This window comes from Pseudophryne corroboree, chromosome 7 (genome assembly GCF_028390025.1).
Source record: "Pseudophryne corroboree isolate aPseCor3 chromosome 7, aPseCor3.hap2, whole genome shotgun sequence".
NCBI lineage: Eukaryota > Metazoa > Chordata > Amphibia > Anura > Myobatrachidae > Pseudophryne > Pseudophryne corroboree.
The window spans coordinates 302,112,969-302,138,919 of record NC_086450.1 but is presented as its reverse complement, the minus strand read 5'-3'; the positions used below and the strand labels follow the sequence as shown (position 1 = coordinate 302,138,919).

At 42.0% G+C, this 25,951-nt stretch overlaps 1 pseudogene; it reads left to right on the top strand.

Moving 5' to 3' along the window:
* Positions 1-13,051: 13,051 nt before the first annotated feature.
* On the top strand, positions 13,052-13,169 carry LOC134947245 (5S ribosomal RNA; annotated as a pseudogene).
* Positions 13,170-25,951: the final 12,782 nt, after the last annotated feature.

Below are 25,951 nucleotides of genomic sequence, written 5' to 3'. Positions count from 1 at the left end.
TTGGTTGCCCATACTTATCTGAGACCACATTGGTTCGGAGTACGTATGAACAGGCCTTACAATGACCGCACGGTAAGGAACCTGTTGTGGCCGGCTTCTTAGGTATTGTGGGCAGCAGATGACTCCGAACTAATCGATCTTTGATGTTTTTTGATCTACGCCAGCTCATTTGTATCGAAGGGCCCACAGCAGATGATAAAACCGGATCCAATTGGAGTATGGGGAGATGTTTGGTTATAGCATCTTTAAGCATTCTCCACTCCGGACAGAAAGTTCCTATAAATCTGACTGGATCCGTATCTTCTGAAGTTGTCTGGTTGGTCCTGAAAATAAGTCGCTCTCTCTTGACTGAAATGGTGGACTAGTAGGCTCTTTTTAATGATCGTTTACTGTAACCTCGGGCAAGGAGGCGATTAGTAAGATCCCAGCTCTTGCTTTGAAAAATATGATCCTCAGAGCAGTTACGTCGGAGTCTGAGGTATTCTCCTTTGGGTATGTTCTCAATGGTGGGCGGAAAATGAGAGCTAGTTTGAAAAAGGAGACTATTGGTTGCAGTCTCCTTTCTGTATAGCTCTGTTTCTAAATACCCCGTGTGGGATCTGTAAATGTTCAAATCGAGAAAGGGAACCTGCTTTGAGCTGATGGTGTGAGTCAGCTTGATGTTCAATTCGTTAGTATTCAATAATACAATAAATTCCATTAGGAGTTCCTTATCTCCATTCCAGATCATGAACACGTCGTCGATATACCTCAGCCACAAATCCACGTGCAAGGTGTATTTCTCGTTTGCTGAGTTAAAGACGTGGAAGTGCTCCCACCACCCCAAAAAAAGGTTAGCATATGTTGGGGCGCATGCTGCGCCCATGGCTGTTCCCCTTATTTGGAGAAAGAATTGATCCTGGAACACGAAATAGTTCCTCGACAAGACAAAATCAAGTAACGTTAGAAGGAAATCCGAGAAATCATTTGCTCCTCCTTGGTCTAGATAATGCTTGACCGCTGTAATTCCTTGATGGTGATTAATACTTGAATAAAGGGCTTCTACATCTAGGGTTACTAATAAGAGATTGTCTTCACAATGTACATTATGGATTTTACGTAGTAGATCTGCTGTGTCCTGCAGATAAGAGGGTAAGGCAAGGGAGGACTTCCGGTTCCGGCATGGCGGAGTAAGCAGCAGCTCCTGTGCGCTCCTCCGTTGCCGCCAGATACTCAGCTCAAACAGGGGTATATTTTGCGCACTGTGCATCCCTGACCCCCGGGTACGTGGAGGCTGATACTTGGAGGACTGTTCGCGGCTCGAGGAACACCCGTCTCGTAGTGCGGTGGACGCTGCTGCAGTGTGCTCCGGTGGAGGCCTGAGGCGCTGCACGCGAGCCTGCTCTGACGGACGCTCGCGCTGTTGGTGCTGACGAGACGCTGCTTGGAAGCGGCTGGAGCTCCAGTCTACACATTAGCCTGCGGACACATCGTCAAGGCTGGATACATAGTACGAGTTACCCGCACAAAGGAGACGCTGTTTGGGGACGGACTGAAATCCTGTTTGTTCACTGGCCACCCGTCAGTGCAGCCAGTGACAAGCGGTATTTTAGTGTCAGCTAGCAAGGATACTAAGAAAATAACGTGGCTGAAGGTAAGACCTGTACATGCAGATACATAAAGGAGAAGGCCAGTAGAGTATGATCTGGAAACTGGGAGACACATTTGAATAGTCCCCAGCTACAGACTGAGATATAAAACCTGATCAGAAATATAAAAGAACCTTCCCTTCGATTAGGTTAGCATACTTGTAAGACACGATAAGTCTTATATAAACCCCGGCATTATAATATTGCTTATAAAATCAGTTCCACTCTCGGAGATATTCCTGGCATAATATTACATCAGTCCTGCACATCATGGACAAATTTCTGGGACCCTCAAATTTATCTAAAATCCCGTCAGCAATGCCTCCCAGGCAAGAAAAACGACGCGCTGAGCAATCCTCCATAACAAGCGCCGATTCTAGCCCTGTGAAACCGGTCGCAAAGAAACCAGTTAAAGCGGGCTCTGATGATGCACAAACACAGGTGCGTACTGATTCTGATCCAGCCATTACGTCCCTGACTTATAGAGATATAGTCGCGGCTATACATGACACCATGGCTCCTCTATTACAAAAGGCTGTAGGAGACATTACTCTCCAATTGCAGCAACTGTCTACCAGGGTATCTAATACTGAAATTAATCTAGGGGTGACTATGGATGAAATGGAAAAGTTGAAAACCACTGTAGGACGTCTGGAAAAGGACAATAGACATCTCCTTGATAAAATGGATAATATTGAAAACCGCACGCGCAGGTGTAACCTTCGTATAATAGGCTTACCCGAATCTATTAAGGGCCCAGGTCTGGAAGATTTTGTGCGGAACACTCTGCCTAAATTGCTACACATTGAAGAGGTTTGTGTTGACATGGTAATTGAGCGTGTACACAGAATGGGTGATCAGACGCGTGCAAGCTCCAACAGACCGAGAGTGGTTATTTTCAAAACCCTAAACTTTCTCCATAAGAATGCAATATGGAAAGCTTCTCGTAAAATCGAGCTCAGATGGGAAGGTAACATCTTAAGGATTTTCCAGGATTACTCTGCGGAACTTTCTCGTCTACGCAAGACCTTTAGCCCCGTCTGCTCCTTCCTGGTACAAAACAAACGAAAATTTGCTATGCTGTACCCAGCTCGGCTAAGAATCTTTCAGGGATCTTCTTTTACTGACTTTACCAACCCGAGAGATGCAGAAGCCTTCCTCAAGGAGGAAGAAGACTCTCATACCTGTGATATCTCAGACGCCCCAGAGTAATATTCCTCCTCATATTCATCCTCCTCTTTTATTGTTACATAACAAGAATTCACCAGAAAGCTTCTTATGCTTAAATATATTGAGTATGCCAGACAATGCAAAATTATGCCCCTTTGTCATTAAGCTTCTTGTTATAGAACTCAATTCATGAGTTTGAGCTATGATCTCTTTCTTTTTTCTCTCAATCATACTTTATCATTATAGCTGGCGGTAACGGAGAGGCCCCGCCCATCTGTTGATTTTATTCAGTTGTCACCATCGACTGTTTGTGTTTCACCCGAGGTCCGTTTGTTATTACTAGTTAATTCGAGTAATTTATGCTCCATTGATCTCATATTTGCTGTCTCTATTTCTCTCTCTCACTTTTCTTTTGTTTGTACCCCTAGTCTTGTCTTTCTTACCTTTTGTCTTATCCCTCCCCCCCTTCCCTCTCCTAATCTTGCACCTTTTTGCAGAGATACAGTGCTCTACAATGTCTTACCCTTGCCAGTCGAAATCTCTTTATTCCCTAAGGTATGTCAAAGGTTAAGATATGTACTTTCAATGTAGGAGGTATTAATACACCAGCTAAAAGGCGGAAAATTTTATCTTATTTGAACAAACACAGTATTGACATTGCATGTTTACAGGAGACGCACTTGGTTCTACAGGAAACAAAAAAACTACAGATGCTAAACTGGTCCTTATTAGGAGCAGCATCGCTCAATTCTAAATCTTGCGGAGTAGCAATTTTGGCGAGACGATCTTTACCCATTGAAGTTTTGAAAGTTGACGCAGACCAGGAAGGCAGGTATGTCATTATACAGGTTAAATTGGGTAATAAACTGTACCATATAGGTAATATATACGCCCCAAACACGTATAAAAAAACATTTTTCACTTCTCTTATGGTTAAATTATATGGTTGCGATAGCTCATCTTTAATTTTATGTGGCGATTTCAATCTGGTTTCCTCCCTTTACATGGACAAATCCCAATACTCTAACAGAGCTAGACCTCTTCCCAAATTAGGTGTTACATGGTTAGCCAAGCGATTGAATTTAGTCGATACCTGGCGAGCTTTAAACCCTACTGAAAAGGAGTTTTCATGTCTATCTATGGCTCATAACACCTGGTCTCGTATTGACTATATTTTAATCTCTTCTCTGCTCTTCCCTAACATTTCTCAAGCCACCATTGAACCGATAGCTATATCGGATCATGGGATGGTTTGGACAGAAATGATCTATTCAATGGAAAGAACTTCCCCTCCAACGTGGAAATATCCCTCCCATTTAGCAACATCAGATGGTTTTCAACAGAAATGTGATAAGACATGGGAGAATTTCCGAATGGATAATTTCTCACATGAATCAGAAAACCCTTCCCTTTTCTGGCAAACTGCTAAGATGGTATTAAGAGGTGAAGTGATCTCTTATTATTCTCATCTTAAGAAATCTTTTAACAAGGCTTACTTGGAATCTCAAACTGCCTTATCCACAGCCTATCAAGCTTTTAAAATACATCCATCTACTGACAACAAAACAACTTACTTACTAGCTAAATCTACCTTCAATGACCTCTTGAAGTTGACAGATGACAAATACAAGTTTAATTCAAGTTATAAGTTTCATTGATTTGGAAATAAATCAGGCAAACTTCTTACCTCACTGTTACAGGGAACTAGAAAACCAACAGTGGTTTATCCCTTACAAAACCCAAATGGCTCCCTTTCTAATTCTAACGTACAAACTGCGGCCATTTTACGTGAGTACTATATATCTTTATACTCTTCCCCAGCCCCAAACGATACCCTCACATCTCAAGACGATTATCCTCCCCAGTTCTGGGATAATTTGCACCTGCCTCAAATACCTACGGAATTAACCTCCTCATTAACAGCTCACATTTCAATTGCAGAAGTTCTAGCGACTATAAAAAGACTTAAACAGGGTAAAGCCCCAGGGCCAGACGGATACACAAACGAATTTTATAAACAAATGTCCCCTAAAATAGGCCCGACCTTGCAAGCTGTCTTCAATAGAATCTTGACCGAGGGGATCATGCCAGATAGATTTACAGACGCAGTGATTAAAGTTCTACCTAAACCAGGACGGAATCTCTCCTTGCCAGGCTCATATAGGCCTATATCATTATTAAATGTAGACTTTAAAATTTTTACCTCTATTTTAGCCCAGAGGCTAAAACCAATTATGCCAATTCTTATTCACAAGGACCAGACTGGTTTTATAAATGGGCGACACTCGGTTGTAAATCTTAGGCGTGTCCTATCGGTCATCCAACATGTTAATTCAAACTCCTCTGACACCTCTCCCCCTGCTCTCATACTGTCTATAGATGCAGAAAAGGCATTCGACCTTTTACTGTGGCCTTTTCTTTTTAAAACCTTACATAATTTTGGTTTCCCTGAATCTTTTATCGCAATCTTACGCACTTTATACTCATCTCCTTCTTCCTCTATTTACTGCAATGGCCTTCTCTCCACCCCATTTGTATTACAAAGGGGGACGAGACAGGGCTGTCCCCTCTCACCACTCCTTTTCGATCTCTCGATCGAACCCCTAGCGTTAGCTATACGCAGTTCACCCCAGATACACGGAATTTCAATTAACTCGCAAATATTAAAAATTGCTTTATTTGCTGATGATACACTTTTATTTATAACAAATCCAGAGCAATCACTACCCTCTTTATTAAAATTGATATATTCATTTGGAAAAGTTGCCGGATATAGAATAAATGTTAATAAATCAGAACTTTTACTGTTAGGTAGAACGCCACTATCTTTACTTTCACACCCAGATATAACAATTTTCAAAGTGACACATTCACATTTTAAATATTTAGGTGTTAATGTTTGTGCGGATTTATCTAATCTATACAAAATTAATTTCTCGCCTATTATAGAAAACTTAGCCCTCAAATTGGATTCCTGGAAGGACCTGCCCCTGTCTTTATTAGGCAGAATGGAAGTAATTAAATGCATTATCTTCCCAAAGCTATTTTATTTTATACAAATGCTCCCTATATCATTAACCCGATCCGACATTCTCAAGATTGAGGCACTCTTTTCTAAGTTCCTTTGGCAGGGTAAAAGGCCAAGAATTGCAAGACAAAAATTGAAATCTCCCAAAGCAAAGGGCGGTTTTGCAGCTCCGGATATACAGGCATATTCCTTAGCAGCTCAGTTTAGATACATTGCTGACTGGTTCCATTGTTCATCTCAATATACTGATCATGATTTAGAAACAGCGATATTTTCACCATACGCTCCCAGTGCACTTCTACATTTACACCCGACTCAAATACCTGTAGCAATAAAAAACCATATATTATTCAGAGACACCTTTTCAGCTTGGCTAGCTATTAATAAATTATGTCATCGAGATCCTCATTTTTCACAATATATACCATTATGGGGAAACCCAATGTTCCCACCCTCGTTGCTTAACACCACATATTTACAATGGAAAGAGAAAGGTCTCGATGCTTTCCATAAAGTTTTTGACCCTGGAGGATCTTTATATTCCTTCTCGGAGTTATGCCAAAAATATGGATTATCTCCTCGACATCTGTATATGTATTTCCAGGTGCGTCACTTTGTACTATCTTATGGTGGACAGCCTCAAGGGGGAGATCCCAATGGTTTAAATTCAGCCTCTCAGGCTATAGATGCTCTCTTGCGGTCTGTTCAGATACGGCCCTATAAAGTGAAATATATGTACTCTATATTATTAACTTGCTTGCCCACTATACAATGGGATAATTTATTCTCTAAATGGAAATCAGATATACCTACCTTGTCAAACATCGCTGACCTCACACATTCTTGTGAGAGATCTCTAAAATTGCTGTCCTCAGCGTATTTTCAGGAAGTTCATCTGAGATTCCTGCACAGAGCATATATCTCTCCCTCTCAAAGAGCCCACATGGTTTCCTCAGAGACCGGCGAGTGTTATAAATGTGGAAAATCATTAGCAACATTTATACATTGTGTGTGGGAGTGCAGAAAGATTAGGCGCTTCTGGTGTAAACTTATTGCTTATATAAACAGATTAATCTCCTCACATATAATTCCGGATCAATTGGCATGTCTTGCTTTAAATTTTGCAAACTGGCAGATTGCTCCGAAATATTTTTCTATTATTAGTGTAATTCTTACGCTCGGCAGAAAGTGTATACTGATTAAATGGGTTAATCGTACAGCACCAAATATTATGGAAATTCAACAAAAACTACTGCAAGTGATGTACTATGATAGAAAGACAGTGTTATTATCACCCTCTTTTAGCACTCGAAAGTTCTGCCTCAAATGGAGTCCTGTCTTAGACACTTTACCTACATCTACTAAACAACATATTTTAAGAACCCTTGATTGTTCTTTGGCCTCATATGAACTATATGCATACGACTGAATATCTCATGGATATAGTTCATCAATGTTTTTTTCTGGCAATAAAATTATATATGCTGAGTAAGTGGGCTGGCCCCTTCACTGGTCTGTAACCTGCATTTACCTCCCTCACCTCCCCCCCCCTTTTCCTCTTGTGTTCTCCCTTCTTTGATTTCTGCTACTACTTTATCTTGCTGTCCTTTTTTATCTCTATTTGAACTTTGTTTCTCGCTAAAGAATACAATGTGGAATTACCAAGTTTTAAAACTACAATTGTATAGTTGTGGGTCTAACACCCTTTTCTAAAATTTGAAAGGTTTAAGATTGTTATAACATACATTTGCCTTAGCGTGTTACGATCTCACAATAAGGATATATCTATTTCTTATTCTTTTCTTTTTTAATATAGTAAGACTTGTTATTTGTCATAATCCCTTTCGATACTGAGAAATTTTTGTAACAGAATATTTCTCTCCACTCTGTATTCTGATATACATGTATATCTAGTTCAGCATTTTGTGGATATGATAATCTTTTTATTCTTTTCTGTATAAGTGAAAATCTTTCAATAAACATATTTACAAAAAAAAAAAAGAGGGTAAGGCAAGGACATAGTCACGAAAGTGAAGATCAAGGAACCGACTCGGTTGTTCCAGGAGGCCCCCGTTTCCAGACATAATTGGCCTTCAAGGCAGTGTAGAGGCATTCTTGTGTATCTTCGGACGTAAGTAGAAGGTTGGTGTTCTCGGATTCTGTGTAGTTAGATATTTTTGTTCAGATCTAGAAATCGTGCCATTTGTTGTTGCCCGTTCTATTATCAGGTTATAGGCAGTAGAAAATCTTGTAGTAGGATCGTTGAGAAGTTTTTTGTAACAGGAGGTATTGAGGAGTTGACGGTGAGCCTCAGCGATATACATTTCTCGTGGCCAAATCACAATGTTACCACCTTTATCAGATGGTTTAAAGATTACGTCATGCCAGGTTTCCAGTTCTTGTAATGCTTTGCGTTCTTTAAATTTGAGATTCTTAGGAAAATGGTAGAGGCCCTGTCTAGTTTGGGCATAAATATCATCGAATTCCTTGGAAACTCGATTAAGAAAAACCTTGATCTCCGGGTTATTATTATCAGGAGGAAAAAAGGTCGATTTGGGTCTACATTGAGGTCTAAGGTTAGTTGGTACATCAACACTAGATTCTGCCTGTAATTCTTCCAATTCTTGAATAGCGTTTAGATCGTTGGTGGAAAGGCCCGAATCGCTATTGTCCTCTAGTTGTCCCTCTTGATGTTTAGAAAATAATTTTTTTAAGAGAAGCTTCCTGCCAAATAATCTCAGATCTTTCTCCCAGGAGAATCGATTGAAAGGTCTTGATGGGGAGAAAGAGAGTCCTTTTCTGAGTACTGCCATGTGGTCCAAAGAGAGAGTCCTAGTAGATAAATTGATGACTTGTAATAGACTCGATTTATCGGAATCTATCTTACTGACTTTCTCTGCCGGGCCGGATACCGAGATGTCCTTGATGTGTCCCAGTCTAAGTTTCGACCGTCGTGTCTTCTTTCCCCCTCTCCTTGTTTTCCTCGTGTTTTGACGCGACCTCTTGATCTCTGACCTTGACCTAAAAAATGGGGGTGGAAATTGTCCGTTTCCTCAAAAGTTTCACTTGCCGAATCTCCACTGGTGGAAGATTCAAATTCTGAAAAAGTAGGATCTTCTCTTGGTTTTCGGTTCCGACTTAGAGGTGTTGGATTCCACCTAAAGATATCACCTTTCGCGAAATCTTGTTTATCGCGAATAAATTTGGTCCTTTTACGAACCACTATGGTTTGTTCATACAAATCAATTTCCTTCTTGTGCTTTTCAAAAGCTGCCTGGAAGGATAGATCTTTTTCCCAAATTTCTAGGGTTTTACCAATTTCCTCTATCTCTTTCTCGACTTGGTCTAGTAACAGAGTGTCGTGTTTCACCAACAGGTGAAGTAATTCATGTGAGCACTTAAGTAGGGCCGCTTCCCATTCACTTTTCAAGTTAACGCTTGCAAGGGGAAAGGAGGAAAATACCTTCGGTCTGAGGCCACGAGGCACGATCTTATGTTTGATGTAATTTTCTAATGTTGTAACATCCCATGAAAGCCGTGTCCTCTTCTGCAAGTTCTTCTGTAACTTGAGAAAAGGAGTACGCCAATCTGAGTTGGGAGTAGTGTGTTCATAGGTGTCTGAGAACGGGTCCGCAATATTAGTTTTCGGACGTTTTGATAATTCAGTTTTCAGGGAAAAAGTGGACATAATGGCTTGGCAACAACTGTATCAAATGTGAAAGTTGGGCCCCCTGTTATGAAATAAGAGGAGGCTGGTTTACAATCTGAGGGGCTAAGTAGCGAGAGTGGCTGCTAAGAAAGATCCAGGGGAGAAGAATTTCAATAAAGATAGGTAAAGGGTTAATCAGAAGAGACCGTGCCTTGGTCAGAGACTGTATTTATCCTACAGCATAGAGATTGGTTAACAAAAGAAAGAAAGACCTGGCACCGGTGTGAATTATGATGAGATAGAGAGGAGCCAAAAATGGACAAGTGTTGGAAAAGAAAACAACTTTTCAATTAAAGTCCTTATTGGCGGTGCGCCCAGAGCTAAGAAGTATAAATGCATACAAAGGGAGAGAAAGGAGACTGCAACCAATAGTCTCCTTTTTCAAACTAGCTCTCATTTTCCGCCCACCATTGAGAACATACCCAAAGGAGAATACCTCAGACTCCGACGTAACTGCTCTGAGGATCATATTTTTCAAAGCAAGAGCTGGGATCTTACTAATCGCCTCCTTGCCCGAGGTTACAGTAAACGATCATTAAAAAGAGCCTACCAGTCCACCATTTCAGTCAAGAGAGAGCAACTTATTTTCAGGACCAACCAGACAACTTCAGAAGATACGGATCCAGTCAGATTTATAGGAACTTTCTGTCCGGAGTGGAGAATGCTTAAAGATGCTATAACCAAACATCTCCCCATACTCCAATTGGATCCGGTTTTATCATCTGCTGTGGGCCCTTCGATACAAATGAGCTGGCGTAGATCAAAAAACATCAAAGATCGATTAGTTCGGAGTCATCTGCTGCCCACAATACCTAAGAAGCCGGCCACAACAGGTTCCTTTCCGTGCGGCCAATGTAAGGCCTGTTCATACATACTCCGAACCAATGTGGTCTCAGATAAGTATGGGCAACCAACTACAATATCACATTTTTTCAACTGCAACACTCAAGCGGTAATTTACTGCATTACTTGCAGCTGCAATATGAAATATGTCGGCATGACCTCACGGAAACTGAAAGAGAGGGTCTTAGAACATCTGGGCAACATTTGTAATGCATCCAAAGATCTGGCACGTATGAGACAACTCACTACTGTTGCCAGACATTTTCACTTCCAACACAAAGGTCTGATGAAAGATGTCAAAGTATTTGGCTTGGATCGCATTCACTTGGGTATACGAGGAGGCGACATGACCAAGGAACTGTACAAAAAAGAGAGCGAATGGATTTTTCGCCTTGGTACTCTAAGACCCGATGGGCTGAATGAAAATATTAATTATGGTGCCTTTTTATAAAACACCTACAAACATACCCATTAATCTGGTATTCATTTACTCCTTGCTACTTCACTCATTTCACTCATTTCTCACCAATCAGTAGACCCATCTTACATCCTTCACAACCCAAATTTCCATTAACAATCATTTACCGCATCCCCCACTCCCCTCCAGCTCTGTCCCCTACATACTCCCACACCTCCACCTACCCACACTACCACTCCCAGTATCTTCTCACATCACCCAGCTTTGTCCTCACTTAATTTTCCTACCCAGCAACACTATGTGTATCACACTCTGACCTTCCTAGTTACAGGAGGGTATTCCCAACACGGCAGATCCCATCCACAACTATTTCACAGGTCCTTATCCGTAACAGGTCTCACACACAGGTCATTTCATTCACCTATTGCCCACCAATTCCCCTCACCCCATTCCACCGCATCACATTGCCGCCAAAGCACGTCCCTGTGACCTGATCACCACAGTCACAACCGTGTCCCTCCCCTCTCTCCATTATTTCCTTCCTTTCCTTTCACCCCCCCCACCCTACCTCCTTTTTCCTTCCTTCCCCCCCCCCCGTTTTTTCCCCCTTCACCCCCCCCCTTTCCCCCCCCCTAATAATCCCCCTCCCCTAGCAATTTCACAAAGTGACACATTTTTTATCCTTATTTTCTTCTTCTTTTTTAGATCATACTATTTCACTGTCATTTTTTCAATTTATTATTTAGTAATATTCCTTTGTTATCCCACTCCTATTATCCCCTTATATCACACATTACAACTAATTCTCATTACTACAGTTCCTACCATAACAGCTACAATACGTAGGCATATTCTTGGGCCTTTTTGATATATATTTTATTCTGTTATCTAATACACTCCCAACTTAATATGCATATCATTCTTAATAACAAGTTGCCACCTCACGCGCCTCAGTTACTATGGCAACAGGGAGCCTCCCACGCTAACTACTGGAATACCCTTTTACGATATGGCGCCGCTTCATCATACCAGGATACCATGACGATAGGGATCTCCCCCTTTTCCTTGCGCATACTCAGTAGCGCCCTGTTCCCAATGTGACCATGTTCCGATCACGTGTGACAGACGTCATGACGAAGTGATCTCCCCCCTGTGCGCACACTCACTAGCGCCCCTCTCCCCACGTGACCAGGTCTCAATCATGTGCCACTGACGTCAGCCGTGAATGTCGATCACGTGTTGCTGACGTCAGCCGGGAAGCGCCGACAACACGCTTCCACAGCTGCCCGTAATAGTAAGCAATTTCCGATTGGCTGCTATTCTAATTAACAGGGTCTTTTAAACCCCACAATCAGATAGGAAATGTGAGATCCCGGAAGTGAACGCGTTTTTCTACGGATCCCAACAGGAGATTCTTCCATGGATGACTACTGATTACCAGAATTTGTTATCCCCACGCTATGAGTATCAAACTTGCTATTTCTAACTCTACAATGTTAAGTGTAATTATACTAAAGAGACGTTAGAGATCTTAATCTGGGGAATTTCCCATCCACTGTATAACTCATCATTTTTGCATATATAGGGTCATTTTACCCAGTATACCAGTCAGAATAAATAAGGTGTGCATTGCACTGCTCTCTTATCATCAGTGAACCTGTATCACTGTATTCATATGTGCCCAGGCACACAGTATATCTGACATCATTGTATATAATTTGTAAATCTACCTGATGATGTTTTAGATATCATGCAAACTTGGTGCAAAAACAGTGAATCCCTATCACTGTACTCCTAGGTGCTTATACACATGACATACCAGGTCCTATTTCATGTAATCCACCCATTCACTTTGTGTGCTTTCAAACGACATGTTAATCTTTGTTATATATAGAGACATCAGGTGTTTTTTCTCTACTTGGTCAACCCTCCTGTGACCATTAACACAATTTGATTACCATAATTTTCTGTGATCCTATAATTCTTTTTTCCTCCATTCCTCCTTCTTCCTCCCTCCCTTTACCTTCTTTGCCCTTCCCCTTTCCCCCATCCCCCCCCCCTTTTTTTGCTCTTCACTGGTCTATCCCATTTTTAGTGGACTCTCATCCACGATCCAGGGTGCATCACCGGCCATTTGGTAAATGAGTCACCTTGCCTAACGTGGAAAGCAGATCCACACATTATTCAGACTATTTTCTTTTCTTTAGTCTTATCCACTTTTCTTACATAGGTGCACTCTCATTGGTAGATAGCCTCTCTACTATCATACCACGCTGTTAATGCCCGATCTCGTCCGATCTTGGAAGCTAAGCAGCGTTGGGCCAGGTCAGTACCGGAAAGGAGACTTCTTGGGAATACCTGGTGTTGTAGAGAAGGACACTATTCCCCTTCATCTGAAGGGTGGACACCAACAGCAGTATCACCACTTTTTCACTTCCCTCCCCTTTCTTTCCCTTCCCCTCTTTCCCCTCCCACATACCCATCTTTTTCTTCTTTTTTCTTCTTTTTTCACTCATCTCTTTACCCTTTTTCTTTCTCCTATTATGGCAATCATTTCAATACATTTAAGAGTTTGTAAGACATGTCGATAAATTTGCGACCTAGGTATACCAGGTGATCAGTAAGTTGTCCAACATTGACCCCCTAAGTGGTCTTTCAAAGACATAGTGTTGGATCTCCCTGTTTTCATTAACACAGAATTTCTGTGCTGGTCAGGAGAAACGGTTGTCAGACTATCAAGTGTCTGTAACCTTTCTAATCCGTTTTGTGTGATTACTGAGACCAGAACATTTCCTTTCCCTTTCCTTTCGCTTATTCTCTCTATAATTTTTCTAAAGAGATATATAAAAATAAAAAATAAATATTTATCAACTAACTAAAAAAATTATTTTTGATCACAGTGGGATATTAATAATTTTTAATCAATTACCCAATAAATAGTGTTTTTATATTTTTCAACTCATATCTGAAGAATTTTCTCTTATTTCTTCTTTTTTCAAGAGTGCGCCCACACAAGAGCTTTCTTTCTCTCCCTTTGTATGCATCACAAAGGACTGACCTGATTTGACATACCAGAGGACCAGCAGTTTTCTTTGTTAAGCGCAGGGCCTCTGGGGATGTTGAACACCAGCTAAAGGAAATTTCAATATATTGGCCCTCATTCCGAGTTGTTCGCTCGGTAAAAATATTTGCATCGCATCGATTTTCCGCTGAATGCGCATGCGCAATGTCCGCACTGCGACTGCGCCAAGTAAATTTGCTATGCACTTAGTAATTTTACTCACGGCTTTTTCATCGTTCTGGCGATCGTAATGTGATTGACAGGAAATGGGTGTTACTGGGCGGAAACAGGCCGTTTTATGGGCGTGTGGAAAAAAACGCTACCGTTTCTGGAAAAAACGCAGGAGTGGCCGGAGAAACGGAGGAGTGTCTGGGCGAACGCTGGGAGTGTTTGTGACGTCAAACCAGGAACGACAAGCACTGAACTGATCGCAGATGCCGAGTAAGTCTGAAGCTACTCAGAAACTGCTACGAGGTGTGTAATCGCAATATTGCGATTACTTCGTTCGCAATTTTAAGATGCTAAGATTCACTCCCAGTAGGCGGCGGCTTAGCGTGAGCAACTCTGCTAAAATCGCCTTGCGAGCGAACAACTCGGAATGAGGGCCATTGTGTCACCCACACCCACTGAAGTGTCACCTACGCTGACTATAACATAATGTCACTAATTTCTTCGAGTACAGACCATTAGGATGTAAAATTAATACTATTTGGGACCACAGCTCTTGTGGCATTTTCAATCCCTTAAGAGATATATGGAATAATACTTTAATTGCTTAATAGGGATACTTTTATTTTTGCCGTACTGTGTTTTTGTTTTTAACATATACCATGTGTACTTATAGGCAGCTTTAGGGTAATTCAATAAAAGCTATGTTTTATATGATATTTTGACATTAACTGTAATAGTGGCCCAAGAAGAATTTTTTTCGGCTTTTTTGCCTGCGCAAACCCCATGTAGTGCTCAGAGAATGAATCCTGCAGAAGTCTGGAAAGCTGTGATACCCAGTGACTATCTGACATGTGCTCTTATCACATGAAACTGAGTAACCATGGATAAGCTGTCTCCTCCAACAGGCATGCAAATGATTGATAACTTGTCTGAAAACTGGAAAATATTTAAAGAAAGGTTTAATATATACCTTAATGCAAGTGGTGGAGATACTGAGGAAGATAAAAATAATGCATCCATTTTCCTCCATGTCATAAGAGAGGATGTTCTGAATACAGTATGTGGCATAATTCTGATCTGATCGCTGTTGTGTGAAATCGCACAGCATTCCATTATCGAACGACTGCACATGTGTACCAATCTTAATGCGCAGCTGCAAGGCCAAATTGTTAAAAAAAATCTGTGTCTTTTTTGATCACTAGGCAAACACAGGCTGATTGACCGGAAGCAGGCATTTAGGAGTGGTAACTGGCAGTTTTATGGGAGTGCCTGGAAACATGCAGGCATTCCCAAGCATTTTCAAGGAGGGTGTGTGACGTCAGCTCCGGCTCGATCAGCCTGTTTCTTTTGCACTTTAGGAGTAAGTCCTGGGCTACGCACAGACTGCAAAAATCATTAGATGGTGAGTATGCTTTTCGCATGGCGTATTCAAACTTGCACAAGGTGGTATTTCACTCTGTCTGGGCAGCGACTATCCGATTGCAACCTCTGCAAATTCGCAGAGGTGCGATCTGGTCTGAACTAGGCCCATAGTACAGTATAACAGTTTTTAATTTGCTGAAGGGCATAATATAGTTTTATCCTCAATAATGCAAAAGTTTGAAGAGTACTTTGTACCAAGAAAGAATGTGACATATGAAAGATATAAGTTTTTCACTTGTGATCATATGAAAAAAGATGGATTTGTTCAGTTTGTTATAGAATGACAGTAAATTAGCTAAATCTGTGAGTTTGGTGATTTAATGGACTCAGTGATTAGAGATCATATTGTATGTGGGATACTTGATAATGGACTCAGAGAGAGATTGCTGAGGGAGCAAGAATTAACAATAGACATGGCAGTCTATGTGTAGATAGGCAGAAACAACTAGATTTCAAGCAAAAAGGCTGCAGAAAGAAACTGACTGTTCTGTACACATGGCTAAGGAAATAAAGCCAAACAAAACACCATTGTCACATGCATACACAGCTGTGATTTTTCAGCCTACTGAATCACTAATAATCTCAAGTGAAGCTGCCACTCATAAAAGAGTTTAGATACCCAACTGGAGCCATTGCAAAGTCTTAATCAACTGCGTATGCATACGCAGCATCAAAGTAGCAATGAGAAACTTCAAAACCTAGAGTGGGTTTACATACCTCCCAACTTTTCAGTATGTAGAAGCGGCACCCTCGCGCGGCGTAGCCATGTGAGACCCAGAAAGGGGTCATAGCTGCGTGCGGGATGCACGTGGCTTTGGCTAAGGTGGTGTGGCCACGTGGCATGGACCTGTTTTTGTCATTGTGGGGGCATGACCAGTGCTCCCCGAGTAGCCTTGGCAGCTCCCTGCTCACTTCCTTGTACTGTATAGATGCAAAAAGAGCAGCAGGGGAACAAAGGATGCCCCAACTGCCCCCCCCCCCCGCTCACAGGAAACTATTGCACATGGGTGGGACCGCGGGACTGTGTCGATATAGTGGGACTGTCTGGTTGGAATGGGGACAGTTGGGAGGTATGGGTTTATGGTCATGCAGACAATGCTGGTGTCATGCTTATCTACATACTGTACATGTTTGCAGCTGCAGGCAGATACACATGCTATAAATGGCCATGGCATCTCTCAAATTATCGATTCTGTCAATCACTCTCACTGTGAGCAGCATCACAATGGTACCTTTGCACATACATAGTTCGACTGTGTCATAATGGGGGAAGTCAGGGCCAGTGCTAGGGTGTTCTGCTCCCCCTCTACAAACTATACTTTTGGACCATCCCATACTCCAAAATTTACAAAGGGAATGCTCACAGTAATAGTGCCCCTCATACAAATAATGCCCATGGTAGCGCTGCTTATACACATAATGTCCACAGTAGTACTTCTGCTTATACATGTAATGCCCACAGTAGTAGCACCCCTTATATATAATGCTTACAGTAGTAGCGTTGCTTATACACGTTATGCCCACAGTAGTAGAGCCATTTATACACATAATGTCCACAGTAGTAGCATCCCTTTTATATGTTATAACACAGCATGCGCATCCTGTCACACAGTGGTAAAAGACAAGTGGTTACTTTCCTAGCCCTGGTCCTACCCATGGACTCCACTAATTGCTGATATGTGTTTAGTTATATGCTAGGCAATATTGTATTGTGTTGTGTTATTAATATATTGTACAGTTATATTTTATCTGTTATATTTGGAATATGTAGTTTATTTGGTTATTATGTGTTCAAAGTAATTGTTAATAGAATAAGTTTATGCCAGAGAGTTATTTAATATAGTTAAATATGCTCATTGTTCTAAGACCCCTCACAGTGCAATCAGATGTGATTAGGATGAGTAGGTTCAATTGTAAACAGTTTCTGTATGGGCCTACAGGTTATCTGATCCTATACACCCCATTGTGTACAGGAACCCCGATACCTCGTCTCCACTCCTCTGTGACCTCCTCACTGACCTGCTTGTATGACGAATAGACAGGGTGGGGTATAACAAGGGCAGTTAGCTCTACTGGTGAGGGAGAGCTCTGCACAGAAGGTCAGAGAGCGGATGTAATTCTGAAGTGCAGGTGCTGACTAGGCATTGCGGTGCCGTCAGTGGCAAGAATCTGTGGCAAAGGGTGCTGTGTGAGCTGGTATCCCAGACCAGGGGACACAGAAATACTGTCAGCATGTAATATCAGGAGACCGCAGGCATTTGTAATCCTATACTACTGTGGGGACTTGGTAAGTAAGATACCACTTTGGCTTGCAATTATTAATGTTATTGTGTGCTGTGTGTATATATTTACAATAAAGGGCATTTGCCATTTTACTAAACTGTTTACTTGAGTGATCAGAGAATCTGTATCCTCACCTATAATGTCCACAGTAGTAGTGCCCCATATACACATAATGACCACAGTAGTAGTGCCCCATATACACATAATGCCCACAGTAGTAGCACCGCTTATACACATAATGCCCACTGCAATAGTGCTGTTTATACACATAACACCCTCAGTAGTAGTACCACAGTAGTAGCACCATTTGCATATAATACTCACAGTAGTAGGGCTGCTTATACATAATGACCGTTGCAGTATTGTCCCTTACACATAATGCCCACAGTGATGACACTCATCCCTTATACATAGTGCCTATAAAAGTGCCAATTATACACATAATTCACACACATACACACACACACACACACACACACACACACACAAACAAACACACACTTTCTCACTCTCTTTCCCTCAACATACCTGACAAAGTGGGTGATTCAGACCTGATTTCTGGGCTGCAAACTTTGCTGACCTGTATTTGGATAGTCGCCGCCTACAGGGGGAGTGTAAATTCGCCATGTAAGTCTGCGATCTCGTGTTTACACAGAGCTGCAAAAATCCACTTTGTGCAGTCTCTGTGCAGCCCAGGACTTACTACTACAGTGCGATGAGAACAGGCTGATCGGGGCTGGATCTGATGTCAGACATCCTCCCTGAAAACGCTTGGGCATGCCTGCATTTTTACGGACACTCCCAATAAATGGTCAGTTACCACCCACAAATGGCTTCCTCCTGCTAATCACCTTGCAAAAGCTTGCGTGATCTGATTTTTCACACCATCCCGTCGCTGACCAGTGATGCCCTTTGTTGTTGTGCATGTGCATTGTATTGCATATGCATGTGCAGTTATTACCTGATCACCCGCTGTGCAAAAGCACAGCAGCGATCAGGTCTTAATCACCCCCAAAGTCTGTCAGGATGGATCTGTAGCTGCTCTTCTTCTCGCCCAAACACAAAGCATCCCTGGTCCCATGTAAAATGCTGGCATTGCTGCCTTTCATACAGTGTGACAGGCGCAGCAGCTGGGGACATCCGCAGGGTTGCAGAGCAGGGAGAGCACCTCTCCAGCCTGGCAACTCCCTGCTTTGCATCCCTTTGCTGAATGGATAGCTCCTGCCCCGAGCAAGGTCTTTAGTCATTGTGGGAAAGCAAAATGGACAAATAAGAATAGGGGTTGGATGTAATGACACCCAAGTTCAGGGGCCATTTGGGATGCTAGTTAAATTTGCATTTTTTTTTACCTTGTAAGTGATTTCCCCTTTAAAAAAACATCCATGTTTGGCCGGCATCCTCCACGGCCGCCAGCTTGGGCATCATTACATCAGGGCCTATGCCTGTATCCAAAAGATTTAAACAAAGAAATGAAAAGGGAACTTTTCAAACTACCAACCAGAAATGAGATCATGTCACAATTTGTGGTTGTAAATTGGTTCAGTAAATTAGATGTACAATATCGTCAGGATTCTGACAAGAAGCTAGCTGAAGCCACATCAAAACTTTGTACATTTAGTACACCAGAAGGTCAATACAGACTCCATAAACTACCATATAGGATATGAATTGCTCCAGTAGTATACAACAAAAGAATATCGTACACTTAATGTTTGAACATATTCCAGGTGCTGGATGTAATGAGTGCAAGATAGCCGGAGCTCCGAGATTCTGGGCAAATTGTACTTTTTTTTAAAGTGGCAATCATTTACAAGGCAATGCCAACCTGGTTGTGTCTTGTAAATGATTGCCATTTTAAAAGTACGTAGGAGTTTGGCCGGAATCTCGGAGCTCCAGCTGTCTCACACTGCATTACATCCAGTCCCAGGTGTTGAAACAATGATGGATTTTATTATTATCTGGGGTTCTACAAAGGAAGAACATGATTCCAGATTGGAATTTGACTGGAAAGTGAATATATAGATAAACAAGGAGAAATGTGAATTGTGCCTGAAAACACTTACCTTTATTAAGGGCAATGTGGTATCAGATCAAGGTACTGTATGAAGCCTGACACAAAATATCAGCCATAGTTCATTTGGGACATCCTAACAACATAAATGAGGTAAGAAGATTTTTAGGAATGATTACTTGGGAAAGTTTATTTCACAACTTTCAGAACAATCAACTCATTTTTGATGGGTATTGGACAAAGATAATGAGTGGATGTGATCATATAAACAAGAAGAAAGTTGGAAGAATTGAAACCGACCATTACACACAGTGCATAGAGCTAAGCGGGCTTGATTCTCGGAGAACCGAGCCAACCCGAACTTCCCGGATCCAAAATAATCCGAGCTTTGGCTCAGATCCCAGTTTTGCCTTGGGTGCCAATCCCATTTTATTCAATGGTCTGACCGTTGATTGGCTGAGAGAGCCATCTGACACAGCTTTCATCCAATTAGCGCTTGTCCATAGAGTTTATATGGCACCCCACACTGCCGACACTGCAGGCACCCCTTCACTGCTGATTCCACCGCCAAAACCACACAGAGGACACATGCATCACCCTTGCACTGCCAATACTGCTGTCACCCCTGTACAGCGGATACCACTGGCACCCCCACACTGCTGTCACCACAGGCACACCTGCACTGCTGACACTGCAGGCTTCCCTGAAGAGGACACAACAATCACCCCCGCACTGCTTACAATGCCGGCACCCCTCACAGAGGAAACAGCCAGCACCCGTGTACAGAAGACAATGCCGGGACGCCCACACTGCTGATACAACTGGCACCCCCACACAAGGACACCACCAATACCCCTGCACTGCTGATACAGCAAGCACCCCCACAGAGAGGAGACTGAACCCACACATTGCCAACATCACTGGCATCATACTCAACACAGACACCACTAATGGTATTTACCATTGGCATCCCCCCTTCCGCCTGCTGTTACAATAACTGCACTATTGATGTATCCAACCTGCACTGTCTGACCTCCTACGCTGTGTCAAATCTACACTGTGTCCAACTCCCACTGTATCTGACCCACACTGTTTCCAACATGCACTGTCTAACCAGCACTGTATATGACCTGCACTGTATCTAACCCATGCTGTATCCATCCCACACTGTATCCAATGTGCATTGTATCTGACCTGCACTGTATAAAATGCACACTGTATCCAACTCACACTGTTTCTTACCCACACTGTATCTGAGCTGCACTGCTTGTAACCTGCTCTGTATCTGACCTGCACTGTATCAAGTATGCACTGTATTCAACCCCAGGAGAGTATCTACCTTTTGGCCAGTATGGCACTCACCAGGGGCGCCAGCAGAGGAGGGGGGCCACCCAGCGTTGCCACCCATGGCAAGTAGGTAGCAGCTAAATCCGTACATTGTTAGTATAGTGGTGCAGTGCTGGACCCCAGCATCAATAACAGAGGCTGCCTCTGCTGCTTGCTGTGTTTATTGCTGGCTGTCACAGCAGGTGAGGAAAGGGGGGGGGTTTCAGCTACTGCCTCTGAATGTGCAAGAATTATATATACATATATGTGTGTATATGTATATGTATATGTGTATATATATATGTATGTATATATATATATATATATATATATATATGCCCCCCAAATATGCAGGCAGAAAGGAACAGGCGGCACTTGGAAACTCCAAAATAATGTCGCTACAGGGTACTTTTATTAATTTATGTTTTGGGGATGGTCTCCATTCCCTTCACTATTTTGGAGTTCCCAAGTACTGCCTTTTCTTTCCTGCATGCATATTTGGGGGCACATACCCTGTAGGAGAGCACTTGAGCATGTTACCCTGGGGGGATCCTGGAGTTCTGGGGAATATTGTGAATATATATATATATATATATATTAGAGATGAGCGGGTTCGGTTTGTTGAGATCCGAACCCCCCCCCCCGAACTTCAACTATTTTACACGGGTCCGAGGCAGCCTCAGATCTTCCCGCCTTGCTCGGTTAACCCAAACGAGGATGAACGTCATCATCCCACTGTCGGATTCTTGCGAGATTCGTATTCCATATAAAGAGCCGTGCGTCGCCGCCATTTGCACTCGTGCATTGGAGATTGAACGGAGAGGATGTGGCTACGTTCTCTCCCTGAAAAGCTCCGTATCTGTGCTCAGTGTGCTGCAAATATCTGTGCTCAGTGTGCTGCAAATATATGTGCTCAGTGTGCTGCATTGTGGGGACCACCAGTATATAATTATAGTAGTACAGTACAGTAGGCCAATGCTGTATCTTGCAGCTCCGTGTCAGACTCAGTTCTAGACAGTATCCTGATCATCAGTGTTCAATATCTGCTGCATTGTTGTGTGACCAGTATATACTATATATATATTATATATAGTAGTACAGTGCAGCATTTTGGTGACCAACAGTATATAGTTGTACAGTACAGTAGTCCATTGCTGTATCTTGCAGCTCCGTGTCACTGCAAGTATCAATATCTGTGCGGCATTGTTGTAAGCAGTATATATAGTAGTACAGTGCAGCATTTTGGTGACCAACAGTATATAGTTGTACAGTACAGTAGTCCATTACTGTATCTTGCAGCTCCGTGTCACTGCAAGTATCTATATCTGTGCTGCATTGTTGTGAGCAGTATATATAGTAGTACAGTGCAGCATTTTGGTGACCAACAGTATATAGTTGAACAGTACAGTAGTCCATTGCTGTATGTTGCAGCTCCGTGTCACCGCAAGTATCCATATCTGTGCTGCATTGTTGTGAGCAGTATATATAGTAGTACAGTGCAGCATTTTGGTGACCAACAGTATATAATTGTACAGTACAGTAGGCCATTGCTGTATGTTGCAGCTCCGTGTCACTGCAAGTATCCATATCTGTGCTGCATTGTTGTGAGCAGTATATAGTCGTACAGTACAGTAGGCCATTGCTATTGATATAATAATATTACTGGCATATAATTCCACACATTAAAAAATGGAGAACAAAAATGTGGAGGGTAAAATATTGAAAGATCAAGATCCACTTCCACCTAGTGCTGAAGCTGCTGCCACTAGTCATGGCAGAGACGTCGTCTGCCAAGGCCGAGAACGATGCCTAATATCATAGTAGAGAGAGTGTAAAATCCAAAAAAAAAGTTCAGTAAAATGAGTCAAAAATCTAAATTAAAAGCGTCTGAGGAGAAGCGTAAACTTGACAATATGCCATTTACGACATGGAGTGGCAAGGAACGGCTGAGGCCCTGGCCTATGTTCATGGCTAGTCGGTCAGCTTCACATGAGGAATTGAGGATGGAAGCACTCATCTTCCCGCTAGAAAAATGAAAAGACTTAAGCTGGCAAAAGCACAGCAATGAACTGTGTGTTCTTCTAAATCACAAATCCCCAAGGAGAGTCCAATTGTGTCGGTTGCGATGCCTGACCTTCCCAACACTGGACGGGAAGAGGTGGCTCCTTCCTTCCACCATTTGCATGCCCCCTGCAAGTGCTGGAAGGAGCACCCACAGTCCAGTTCCTGATATTCAAATTGAAGATGTCACTGTTGAAGTACACCAGGATGAGGATATGGGTGTTACTGGCGCTGAGGAGGAAATTGACAAGGAGGATTCTGATGGTGAGGTGGTTTGTTTAAGTCAGGCACCCGGGGAGACACCTGTTGTCCGTGGGATGAATATGCCATTGACATGCCTGGTCAAAATACAAAAAAAATCACCTCTTTGGTGTGGAATTATTTTAACAGAAATGCGGACAACAGGTGTCAAGCCGTGTGTTGCCTTTGTCAAGCTGTAATAAGTAGGGGTAAGGATGTTAACCACCTAGGAACATCCTCCCTTATACGTCACCTGGAGCGCATTCATCAGAAGTCATTGACAAGTTCAAAAACTGTGGGTGACAGCGGAAGCAGTCTACTGACAACTAAATCCCTTCTTACTCTTGTACACAAGCTCCTGCAAACCACACCACCAACTCCCTCAGTGTCAATTTCCTCCTTAGACAGGAAAGCCAATAGTCCTGCAGGCCATGTCACTGGCAAGTCTGACGAGTCCTCTCCTGCCTGGGATTCCTCCAATGGATCCTTGAGAGTAACGCCTACTGCTGCTGGCGCTGCTGTTGTTGCTGCTGGGAGTCGATCATCATCCCAGAGGGGAAGTCGGAAGACCACTTGTACTACTTCCAGTAAGCAATAGACTGTCCAACAGACCTTTGCGAGGAAGATGAAATATCACAGCAGTCATCCTGTTGCAAAGCAGATAACTCAGGCCTTGGCAGCTGTGTTGGTGTTAGACGTGTGTCCGGTATCCACTGTTAGTTCACAGGGACTTAGAGAATTTCTTGAAGTAGTGTGTCCCCAGTACCAAATGCCATCTAGATTCCACTTCACTAGGTAGGGGATAGCCAGATTTTATCAATTAATATCAGTGATTTATAATGATTCCAGTGATTTTGTAATTTTCTTCCAGTGATTTGGACCAATAATACCATTGATTAGAACGAATAATTCCTGTGATTTTGTCATTTTCTTCCAGTGATTTGGACCAATAATACCATTGATTAGAACGAATAATTCCTGTGATTTTGTCATTTTCTTCCAGTGATTTGGACCAATAATACCATTGATTAGAACAAATAATTCCTGTGATTTTGTCATTTTCTTCCAGTGATTTAGACCAATAATACAATTGATTAGTATGAATAATTCCAGTGATTTTGTCACTTTCTTCCAGTGATTTGGACCAATAATACCATTGATTAGAACGAATAATTCCTGTGATATTGAGGTGTTTGTGTCGCTTAGCTTAGCCATCCAGCGACCACAGTGCACCTCTTTTTCTCTTTTGTTTGCATCATGTGCTGTTTGGGGCCAATTTTTTTAAGTGCCATCCTGTCTGACACTTCCGTATATGTCCAGTGGTACTGCCAGTGAGATTTGTCATTTTCTTCCAGTGATTTGGACCAATAATACCATTGATTAGAACGAATAATTCCTGTGATTTTGTCATTTTCTTCCAGTGATTTGGAACAATAATACCATTGATTAGAACAAATAATTCCTGTGATATTGAGGTGTTTGTGTCGCTTAGCTTAGCCGTCCAGCGACCACAGTGCACCTCTATTTCTCTTTTCTTTGCATCATGTGCTGTTTGGGGCCAATTTATTTAAGTGCCATCCTGTCTGACACTGTAGTGCCACTCCTAGGTGGGCCAGGTGTTTGTGCCGCCCACTTGGGTCGCTTAGCTTAGTCATCCAGCGACCTTGGTGCAAATTTTAGGACTAAAAATAGTATTGTGAGGTGTGAGGTGTTCAGAATAGACTGGAAATGAGTGGAAATTACGGTTATTGAGGTTAATAATACTATAGGATCAAAATTACCCCCAAATTCTATGATTTAAGCTTTTTTTTAGGTTTTTTAAAAAAAAAACACCTGAATCCAAAACACACCCGAATCCGAAAAAAATTTTAAGGGAGGTTTTGCCATAACGCATCCGAATCTAAAACACGGCCGCGGAACCGAATCCAAAACCAAAACACAAAACCCAAAAAATGAGTATAAATAAGACTCATGTGCCCACATCCTTGTGAGAGGAAAAAAATAAAAAAATAAAAATAAATATATATATATATATATATATATATATATATAATACCCTCTGAATCTGGGTACTTCGTGTATAGTGGGGGTCTTTGAAACAGCAGGGGTCTTTGAAATAGGCACTTGTGCTATATAGTGCTCACCAAACTAAATGTACACCGGCAGCCACTTGGGAAAGAGGTATGCCAGCCTCTTGACAACGAGCAAAACAAATAGAAACCCAAATGTCGCTTAGTGATACATGAGACAGTTTGATTAAATCAACAGATACATTTTTATATTAACAATAAAAGTGTTCACACACCTCCTAGGGGTATTTGTGAAGATATATTGTACAATTATATTTACATATAACGCTGCAGTATTCTACACAGGATATTCCAAAAATGATACCTAGTAATTTCCTGTGTTCTATTGTTTCCTATCTAAAGTACTTTATTATTGCTAATAGATTACTGGTTTGTAAAACACTGAATATAAAAGGGCATTTAGAGATTTGTCGCACTCTGACCCTCCTAACTAAATAATACGGGTGAATCTTATGAAACATATATAGTGCAGTATTGTAATAAAACATAT